Source organism: Nycticebus coucang, chromosome 15, assembly GCF_027406575.1.
Source record: "Nycticebus coucang isolate mNycCou1 chromosome 15, mNycCou1.pri, whole genome shotgun sequence".
Taxonomy (NCBI): Eukaryota; Metazoa; Chordata; class Mammalia; order Primates; family Lorisidae; genus Nycticebus; species Nycticebus coucang.
This window is the reverse complement of record NC_069794.1, coordinates 92,975,105-92,985,241: the sequence shown is the minus strand read 5'-3', so window position 1 is coordinate 92,985,241 and position 10,137 is coordinate 92,975,105. Positions and strand designations below refer to the sequence as shown.

The following is a 10,137-nucleotide window of genomic DNA, read 5'->3' as shown; positions in this document are numbered from 1 at the left end:
TCTGGTGAACGTATTTGATGTGAGTTCTAAATAGTGAGAGGGACAGAACCTTTCTAGTGTAGAGAGTAGCATGCGTCAGACCCTGAATCAGAGCAGGCGTGGGAGAAATTCACCGTACCTGCAGGGTAACGAGCTGTGGAAGTGTGGTGTACAATAAGGCCATGGATTTAGGCATAAGTGGGCCGAGCTCGGTGAGGCTTTCTCTGCAAGAGCAAGACAGTCTGGCATTCAGACATTCGCTGTAACCAATCATATCTATACTGAGAATTTCTGTGCCCCAGGAACTTTCCAGTCATTCCTGCCACCGCAAGATACGAATGTTTTCTATTTACTTTTTGAAGGATGTTTGCATTTTTTTTTCTTTTAGAGTTTTAAATATATCCTTCCATTGACTTATGCTTCTTTTTAAAAAATTTGTATGTCATTTATCTTTCATATTATTGTTTCTCTGAATGTAAAGTATCATTTTTTAGGCGTTTTCATGATTTTCTATTCCCTAATAATGAGTGGTTTGCCTGTCATGTATGTAGAGGACCCTTCATTTATTCTGCTGGGAGTATTGAGGATTCTTTGATCTGGGAGTTGCTATCTTTTATTGTTTGAAAGAAATATCGACAGTATCTCCTGCAATGTTTCTATGCCCTTTATTCTAGTTATATGTGCCTTAGAACATTTTGTGTTCTCCTACAGGCCCCTGAACGTGCGTTGACATTATTTTCCCCACTGTGCTTTTGTTTTGGTGTATTCCATTGCCATGTCTAAATTCAGGGACACTTTTTCTGCTGTGTGCATTCAGGTTGTAAATAAATTGTCTGTGTTGGGTATTCTGGAGGGATTTGGTAATTTCCATTTGGTTCTATGTTAGAATTTCAGTTGGGTGAAATTCTTCATTTTCCACCATTTTTCCTGTATTTTCCACTAAGTGATTTAAAATAGCTACATATTTTAATATTTAAATGAAATAAATATGTTATTTATTTTAAAATATGTGTTTGCTAGCAATATATGACTTACCTGTGCATTTAATTACATTGACATTATTATTATTTTATGTTCATATTTTCTTGCTTCATTGCATTTCTTATCTTTTTTACTGTTTGCTGAGTAAATCTTGTAATATTTGATGTTTTTCTCCCAGAGAACATGCACCTTTCTTCTGTTATGTAGCTGGGGGGAAAGGCAGGATCTTTTAGTTTCTGTCTTGAGTTGAATTATTATGAGGTGGTGAATTAGTGAACACTGGTCTTTAATGATAGTGAACTCTGGTCTTGAATTAGTGAACACTGGTCTCAAATGATATGACTTGACTTTTACAAGATACAGAAATATGAAAATAGAAGGATAATATTATTTAGATTATAATTATCTCTACCTAGCTGCCTATGTCTATGTCTCTATATCAACCATTAAAACCCTGAGCTGTCCTGTTATACACCCCCCACACACACACACATACACAGGTAGATATTTATGCAGCAATTCAGAGCTTAAAAGTCTTTTTCATGACTATACCACATTTTATTTATTCATTCGATTGATGGGAATTTGGAGGTTTTGCTCCCTTTGAACTATAATGAATGGTTATTACTACAAATGTTTGTGCTCGTTTTTATATATGTTTTTATTTCTCTTGGATGTATACCTAGGAGTGAAATTGCTGATCATATGTTAACTCTATGTTTAACCTTTTCTTTTCAAATAACCAAACCCTTATATTTATTATTTTTATGACCAAAATGCATTGATTTTCAAGTCTTCTTAAATAAATACCTGTGAAAATAATAGTCAAAAAATAAAATACAAATGGGAAATTTAACCATTAAATTTCTTCCTATTTATACTAACCTTCCTTCTATTTAGCCTATAAAACAAATAAAAAGTTTGAAGTGTTACTAAAATGCTAACCAAATCATTTTAGCATAAATTTAGCACATGCATTTCAAGATTCCACGGCTAGAAATTTTGTTCAGATCAATAGAATCATGCATAACACTAGTAGAGTATATGGAACGCAAGCCATTACAGGTGACCCTTGCCCCATCTGCTCAAATTACGTTAGATTAAAGCTGACAGACAATTCTGTCAGCTTCTGAATGTCCAGTGTCCTTCCCCAAACATGCCCTGCCATAAAACTTTATATAAGCTTTGGTAAACAAAGCCTAAGTTTATGTTTTTAACCTTTCTATAGGAAATGGTCAGTTCACATTATGCAAAAACCACTGCATGACAGTTTCTTTGAAATTTGGTCCACAAGTTCACCTAGGGTTGGAAATTTAAAACTTGCAAGAAAAGCAGAAAGTGGATATCCCTAACCTGAACAAGTAATAATTACTAAGGGGATATAATCCCATTAAAAAGTTTTGCTCACAGAAGGCACAAACTATAAAATGGATAATCTTTTTGTATAAAAACAAAGGACTAGCTGATCAATCCTTGTTTTCTGAGCACCATAACTAAGATGAAATTAAACCTGAATTCACTGTCCATTCCTGTAACCAAAAGGAGAGGACATAAAAATTAATTTGGCTTACTATATACTTTATGGCCATTAATCGAAATGTAGTTATGATAGATTAAAATTGTCTTAAAAAGGGGAGTGATAGCAGCTATCAAAGTAATATTCAAGTATGATTTCAAGGACGCTTTCAGGCTTAGAATTAGCCTTCCTTGCCAAAAACCTCCACAGCTTCATCAAAACCTTCATCAACAGATTTAGAGCATCTATTTTCTTGACTTTCCCCCTTTCATCATACAAGTCAATCATTGGATAGGTCTGACTTCTCTTTCCAAGCTCTCTTGGTTGTCATCACTCCTACCACCACTCTTTTCTCTCTCAAGACCTCGTTCATTACAGGTCTCATTATCACAATTAAGAAACAGAACCAAAGATACATCTGCCTTCCGCCCTGTGGTCTTGTTCCATCTTGAAGGCTGTCTTGATGTCTGAGAAACTCATCAGTTGAGAATTTACTCTTCTGAGCATTGACAGCCATTATCTTATGCACTTCCCTCTTTAATAAACTGATGATTCTCACAACTGGTACGATCTTTCCTTCTTTAATATACTTTGTTTCAATGAGCTCACTATACAGAGAATCTGTTTCTTCCTTTCATCACCAAGTTCTGCAGAAAGGTGTGCACAGTCGGATTTCTGGACAATCCTGATGCAGTGGGTCCCCTCCCCTGAGCTGGGCTGCGACAGACATGACAAGCGGCCACATGAGGCGGGCGGCACAGAGGAAAAGTTAAGGCCAGAGATGTGCAGCAGCCGGCGGCTGCCCAGGTCACACACCCACCCTGGCAGGGAGGTGCTGAGCCGGAGGAAGGGGCTGGGCGAGGGAGAGGGGCGGGACAAGGGGGAGGGGCGAGGGGAGAAAGGGGTGGGGCAAGGGGGAGGGGCGGGACAAGGGGGAGGGGCGGGACTGGGGGAGGGGCGAGAGGAGAAAGGGGTGGGGCAAGGGGGAAGGGGCGGGACAAGGGGGAGGGACGGGACTGGGGGAGGGGCGAGAGGAGAAAGGTGGTGAGCCTGCGCTGCCCAGGCTTGGCACCCGTGAGGCTGCCCTGTGTCCTGTGGGTGGCTTTTTGAGGAACTCGCAGACTGTGAGTTTCCCAAAGCGGCTATGCCATTTTATATTTCCACCAGCAGTGACGAGGATCCTAAGCGTGTGCGTCTTAGCCAACATTTATTATCTGTCATCTAGATTATAGCCATGTAGTGGATTTGTGAAATGGTATTAATTGCTTTTGCAAAAGGTACTCTTTTTCAGATCATTTATATTTGACAACATGTATAGTAATAAATATTTATGATTCAAAAATTGCTAACTGAATGTTTGCACATTTAAGTAGTTTCCGTTTCCATGTATTGGAAAGCCAACCCATTTTCTCCTCAAAGCATCCATGTTCACTGATGGCTAAATCACCTGGTGTGGTTGAGCTGAGCTCTCCGGAGTCTCCCCTTCCCACATTACAGTCACTAATTTTCTTCCTTCCACTTCATAGGCCTACCTCCACATTTTCGTCCACTAATGAGTAAAAATAAATTCATTTGGGTCTGCCGAGAGCTAATCTCCAGGCCTCTTTACCACCCGTTGTCACATGCAAGACATTTTCCAATTCTTTGTGTTGTATTATTCAATCTTAAAAAAAAACTGTATCTCCTTTACTGACTACTTTTACCTTTCATTTGACGATTTTGAAGGAAACTCCAGATGTATTATTTCTTCATATTTTATTTTATTTCATACATTCATGTTTTAAGTATCTGTTTAGCACTCAGTCATCACTATTGAATTATACTTTTTAGTCTGTTCATATCAGAACATAAAGAAAATGTCTACATCCATTTTTTAAACTTGTTCTTAATTATTAGTATTGAGCCACACCCGTTTTATTTTGTTTATTCTCTTTTCATTTTTTTGTTCCTTTTGACTTTGTTATTTCTGCTCACTTTTTCCTTCTAATTGCAATGTATTTTTTAAAGAAATTGAGTCTTGGGGAGTTCCCCATTCTATATATTTTTAGTACTCATAGTTTCATTCAATATGTTCACTATCCCTTGGCTTTTCCATAATTTTCTAACAAATTATTAGATCTAGAAGCTTGATCAGATTCATGTTTGTCATGTTGGCAAGACTAGCTCATAAGAACTGTTTACCTCTGTTAGAAGGAGCAGCATGTCTGGGTATTGTTTAGAGATGTTAAGATTAATTAGTATGTTGAAGTATAATAATATTTTTTTTTTTTTTTTGCAGTTTTTGGCCGGGGCTGGGTTTGAACCCACCACCTCATGTAAATGGGGCCAGTGCCCTACTCCTTTGAGCCACAGGTGCTGCCCGTGCAATAATTCTTTATAAAATTTCCAGTTGTCATTGTACCTAATTGCTTTAGTATTCATCTGAATCAATGGTGTTACAGTTTGCAAGTGATGACAGTCTAATTTTGTCAGAATGGTGTAAAACTGAAAGTTTTTCCATTTAGAACTGAAACCAGACAAGGATGTCCACTATCTCATTATTATTCAACATAGTTCTGGATGTTTTAACCAAGGCAATCAGGCAAGAGAAAGATATAAAGGGCATCCAAATGGGGACAGAGGAGGTCAAACTCTCCCTCTTTGCTGACAATATGATCTGATACTTAGCAACCCCCAGAGACTCAACCACGAAACTCCTGGAAGTTATCAGGAAATACAGTAATGTCTCAGGGTATAAAATCAATGTCCACAAATCAGTAGCCTTTGTATACACCTATAACAGCCAAGTTGAGAAGAAAATCAAGGACACAGTTCCCTTCACAGAAGCTTGAAAGAAAATGAAATACTTAGGAACATACCTAACAAAAGAGGTGATAGGTCTTGTCAAAGAGAATTATGAAACCCTAGGAGAAGAAATTGCAGAAGACACTAACAAATGGAAGAGCATACCATGCTCATGACTGGGAAGAATAAACAATGTCAAAATGTCTGTTCTACCCAAAGCAATCTACAGATTCAATGCAATCCCCATTAAAATACCAACATCATATTTTGAAGAACTGGAAAAAATAGTACTTCATTTTGTATGGAATCAGAAAAAAACCAGATAGCTGAGGCTATTCTTGGTAATAAAAACAAAGTTGGAGGCATTACCCTACCAGAATTCAGGCTGTATTACAAGTCCACAGTAATCAAAACAGCATGGTATTGGCACAAAAATAGAGACAGACATATGGAACAGAATAGAAAACCAAGAGATGAAACCAGTCTGTACTTGCCATCTGATCTGTGATAAGTCAAACACAAATATACAGTGGGCAAAAGAATCCCTATTCAACAAATGGTGCTGGGAGAACATGTGAAAAACTGAAACTCTATCCACACCTTTAACCCCTTATAAAAATTGATTCAAAATGGATAAAAGACTCAAATCTAAGAAATGAAACAATAACAATTTTAGAAGAAAGTGTGATCAACGTCTTGATGATGTTGGACTGGGGAAAGATTTTATGACAAAGACTTCAGCCATCACAACAACAAAAATTAATAAATGGGACTTAATAAGGTGAAAAGTTTCTGCACAGCTAAGGACGCAACAAGTAAAGCAAAAAGACAACCTTCGAAATGGGAAAAAATATTTGCAGAGTATCAGGCTGACAAAGAGTTGATAACTAGAATCTACAGAGAACTTAGATTAATCAACAGAAAAAGAGTAAACAAACCTATGTATCTCTGATCAAGAGATACAGACCAGAACCTTCTCTGATGAAAACAGACGAATGGCTAACATTTGAAAAAATGCTCATGATCCCTGATCATCAGAGAAATGCAAATCAAAACCACCCTGAGATATCACCTAACCCCAGTGAGAAAGTCTCAAAGCTGCAGATGCTGGTGTGCCTGTGGTGAGAAAGGAAAACTTTTATGCCTTTGGTGGGACTGCAAAATAATAAGACCTTTTCGAAAGGAAGTATGAAGGCTCCTCAAAGAATTCAAATTAGACCTCCCATTTGATCCTGCAATCCCATTACTAGGCATCTACCGAGAAGAAAAAAAAAACACATTTTATCATAAGGACATTTGCACTGGACTGTTGATCGCAGCTGAGTTTACAATCGCCAAAATGTGGAAACAACCTAAATGCCCACCAACCCAGGGATGGATTAACAAGCTGTGATATATGTAAACCATGGAATACTACTCAGACACTAAAAAACATGGAGACTTTACATTTTTTGTAAAGTTTTGTATTAACCTGGATGGAGATGGAACACATTCTTCTCAGTAAAGCATCACAAGAATGGAGAAGCAGGAATCCAATGTACTCAATTCTGATATGAAGGCAGCAGATGAGCTAATACAAAGGGGTGGGGGAGGGGAATGAAGGTGCAGGAAGGGGGGGGTCACGTGTACGGCACACCTCTTGGAGGTGGGCACAATTACAAGAGGGACTTTACCTAACAACTGCAATCAATGTCACCTAATTCTTTGTACCCTCAATTGAGTCCCTAATAATTACAAAAAACAAAACAAAATAAAAAGAAACTAAAGTCAAAATTGTTAAAACTCAGATCTTATGGGACTCCACTGCTTTTAGCTAAAGGAGCTACTTTTACCATACTTAGAAATATGTATACCATGGAATACTATTCAGCCGTTAAAAAAAATGGAGACTTTACATCCTTCGTATTAACTTGGATGGAAGTGGAAGACATTATTCTTAGTAAAGCATCACAAGAATGGAGAAGCATGAATCCTATGTACTCAATCTTGATATGAGGACAATTAATGACAATTAAGGTTATGGGGGGGGAAGCAGAAAGAGGGACAGAGGGAGGGTGGTGGGGCCTTGGTGTGTGTCACACTTTATGGGGGCAAGACATGATTGCAAAAGGGACTTTACCTAACAATTGCAATCAGTGTAACTGGCTTATTGTACCCTCAATGAATCCCCAACAATAAAAAAAAAAAAAGAAAAGAAAAGGAAAAAAAAAAAAAAGAAATATGACCCCAACTCTTAAAAAGAAATATGTTAATAAAATTAATAACACTTGTTAAAGATTTTTATCTTGACATTAGCAGAATCATCAACTAGTTTCATCCATTTTTTTCCAACTGCTTCACCTTCCCTTACAAGCAGTGCTATACAAAGAGTAGTGTAGGTCGCTAAACTGGTGCTCAGTGATGGTTTCCCGAATGAACTGTTTTTCTATACACGGGTTCTAACAGTGAAAATTTGTTAAATTTCCCTTACTAGCAGTACCACAGTTTACTTTGTTGTAACACTTCTTCCTCATTATAATCTCATAGAACTTGAAACTGAGGGGTCCCACTCTTCTAATCAAGACAAAGGCATATTACTCAAAATAAACCAATTGATTTCTACATTCCTGGAATTTGAATCTTGAGCAAAAAGACTCTGAAACTAAAAATGTTCAGGGTGATCCCATCCAAACTGATCAGAAACCTGAGTTGAGGATTCCTATACCCTGCTTTACAAACTCTGGAATTTCTCTGACCTCTATTCATTCTCAAGCAGGTCTTTATTCTCTGGTTGATGGTGAATGCTCCACTAAATTTCTTTTTACTTAAGTTAACCAGAGCCATTTCATACTGTTTACAAATACAGAGCCTAGTGGTCCAAAGCTAGTCTGCCTACGCTTAAATCTTTTCTCTTACTTAGTGTGGCTTTGGCTAAATTATCTACCCGGTTTTTAGAATGGAATCTGTAATAGTCTTTTCCTTATAGAATTGTTATGAGAGTAAAATGAATAAATATATAAAACACTAACAACAGAGCCTGCCATATTAAAAAAAAAATCACAATTGTAATGATTTGTTATTATTCCTTAACTGGCAAAAGTATCAATAGCTTAAATTTTATTTTGAAGAAGAAAAGCCTTGTCTAATATTAATAAAGAACACACATAACTATTTAGGCTGTAACTATATTATCTTAGCAAATCTGATGGTAGTCTTTACTTTTTCAAAGTTACTTTTTTTCCTAAACTGCTTTACTGATACATAAGGCATATACCATATGATTCATCCATTTTAAGTGTACAGCTCAATGGTGTATTCATAGATATACGCAATCATCACCACATTTAATTTTATAACATTTTCATCACCTCAAAAACAAAACCCCTCAGACTCTACCCATCCTTCCTTAACCTACACCTAATCTATTTTCTGTCTCTATAGATTTACCTATTACCAATTTTTATCAGAATGAAATCATGTAATATGCATACTTCTGTGACTGGCCTCCTTCACATAACATGGTGTTTTCGAGGTTCATCCAAATTGTAGCATGTGTGAGTACTTCATTCCTTTATACAGCCAAATAATATTCCATTGCATCGATATAACACATTTTGTTTATCTGTTGATTGGCATTTGGATTGTTTCTACCTTTTGGATATTATGAGTAATGCTGCCATGAACATTTGTGTGCAAATTGTACTATGCACATATATTTCCGTTTTTCTTGACTACGTACTTAGCAGCAGAATTGCCAAGTAACATGGTAACTATGTTTAATCATGTAAGGAATTAGTAGACTTTTTTCTTTTCTTTTCTTTTTTTAGTTCTTCAAACGTTTTCTTTCTTTTTTAAATTTCAAATTAATATGAGGGTATATCTCATTAGGAATAATACTCATTGCCGTTAGGAAAGAATCACTGATCCATACAACGGCATGGGTAAATTTCAAACCAATATTATAAATGACAGGGGCCAGACACAAGATGTTGCAAAATGCCTAAGTCTAACTTTATTTATATGATGTTCTTAAAAAGCCGTAACTATAAGGGCCTTTATACAGAAGGCTATGAAACAGAAGAGTGGTTGCTAGGGGCTGAGGAGGGAGTGAAGGGCTTATTATGGGTGAGCATGAGGAAATTTGGGAGGGATTATGGACATACTAAGTCATGCGTATGGTTTGGTTACAAAATAGTTTGTGTTTGACAAAACTCATAGAACTTCATCTTTCAAAGGTTAAATTTAAACTGTATGTAAAATATACCTTAATGTTTTACTGTATGTAACTTGTACCCCAATAAAGGAAAAGAAAAAATATTTATCATGGCCTTGTTGATGATGATGGTGGTGAGAGTTATTAGAACATAGTGGAACCAGGGCTTATGTTTGCATGCCAGTTCTGCAACTCACCTGCAGGATGATCTCAAAAACTTTTTCCTCTTCTTGGGCCCAACTTCCTACATATTTCCTATGAGAAGGATGGGTGGGATAATGATTAGAGTTCCTTCTAGCATAGGCATTCATGATTGAAGAGGCGACTTTTTCAATGGTTTTTATGTTCCCTCAATCTTTGAGACCAAGTAACTTTGCTAACATCTGTGCGGGGCCACATTCTGAGACATTTCCATACTTGACAGGTAGATGTGTGTTGTGGACAAGGACAGCTGGAGTGAATGTGGCCACCACCTTTTTGGTCTTCACAAGCCTCCTTTACCAAGCTGGTGAGGACCAGGCTGTTAATAGCTGCCATCGACAATAACCCAGAGCCTGGGAATGAATTAAAAACAGACAAAACCCCAAACATCTGTCTTGTCCACTCTCAGACATCCTGTTCTGTCTCTCTCGATGGAACATTTCAATAAAGTTTAACAAGAGTAATTCCCATTCTTTAGGCCTAT

At 37.2% G+C, this 10,137-nt stretch overlaps 1 pseudogene; it reads right to left on the bottom strand.

Annotated features, from left to right (window-relative positions):
- Window positions 1–2,657: 2,657 nt before the first annotated feature.
- On the bottom strand, window positions 2,658–9,763 carry LOC128566516 (UMP-CMP kinase-like; annotated as a pseudogene).
- Window positions 9,764–10,137: the final 374 nt, after the last annotated feature.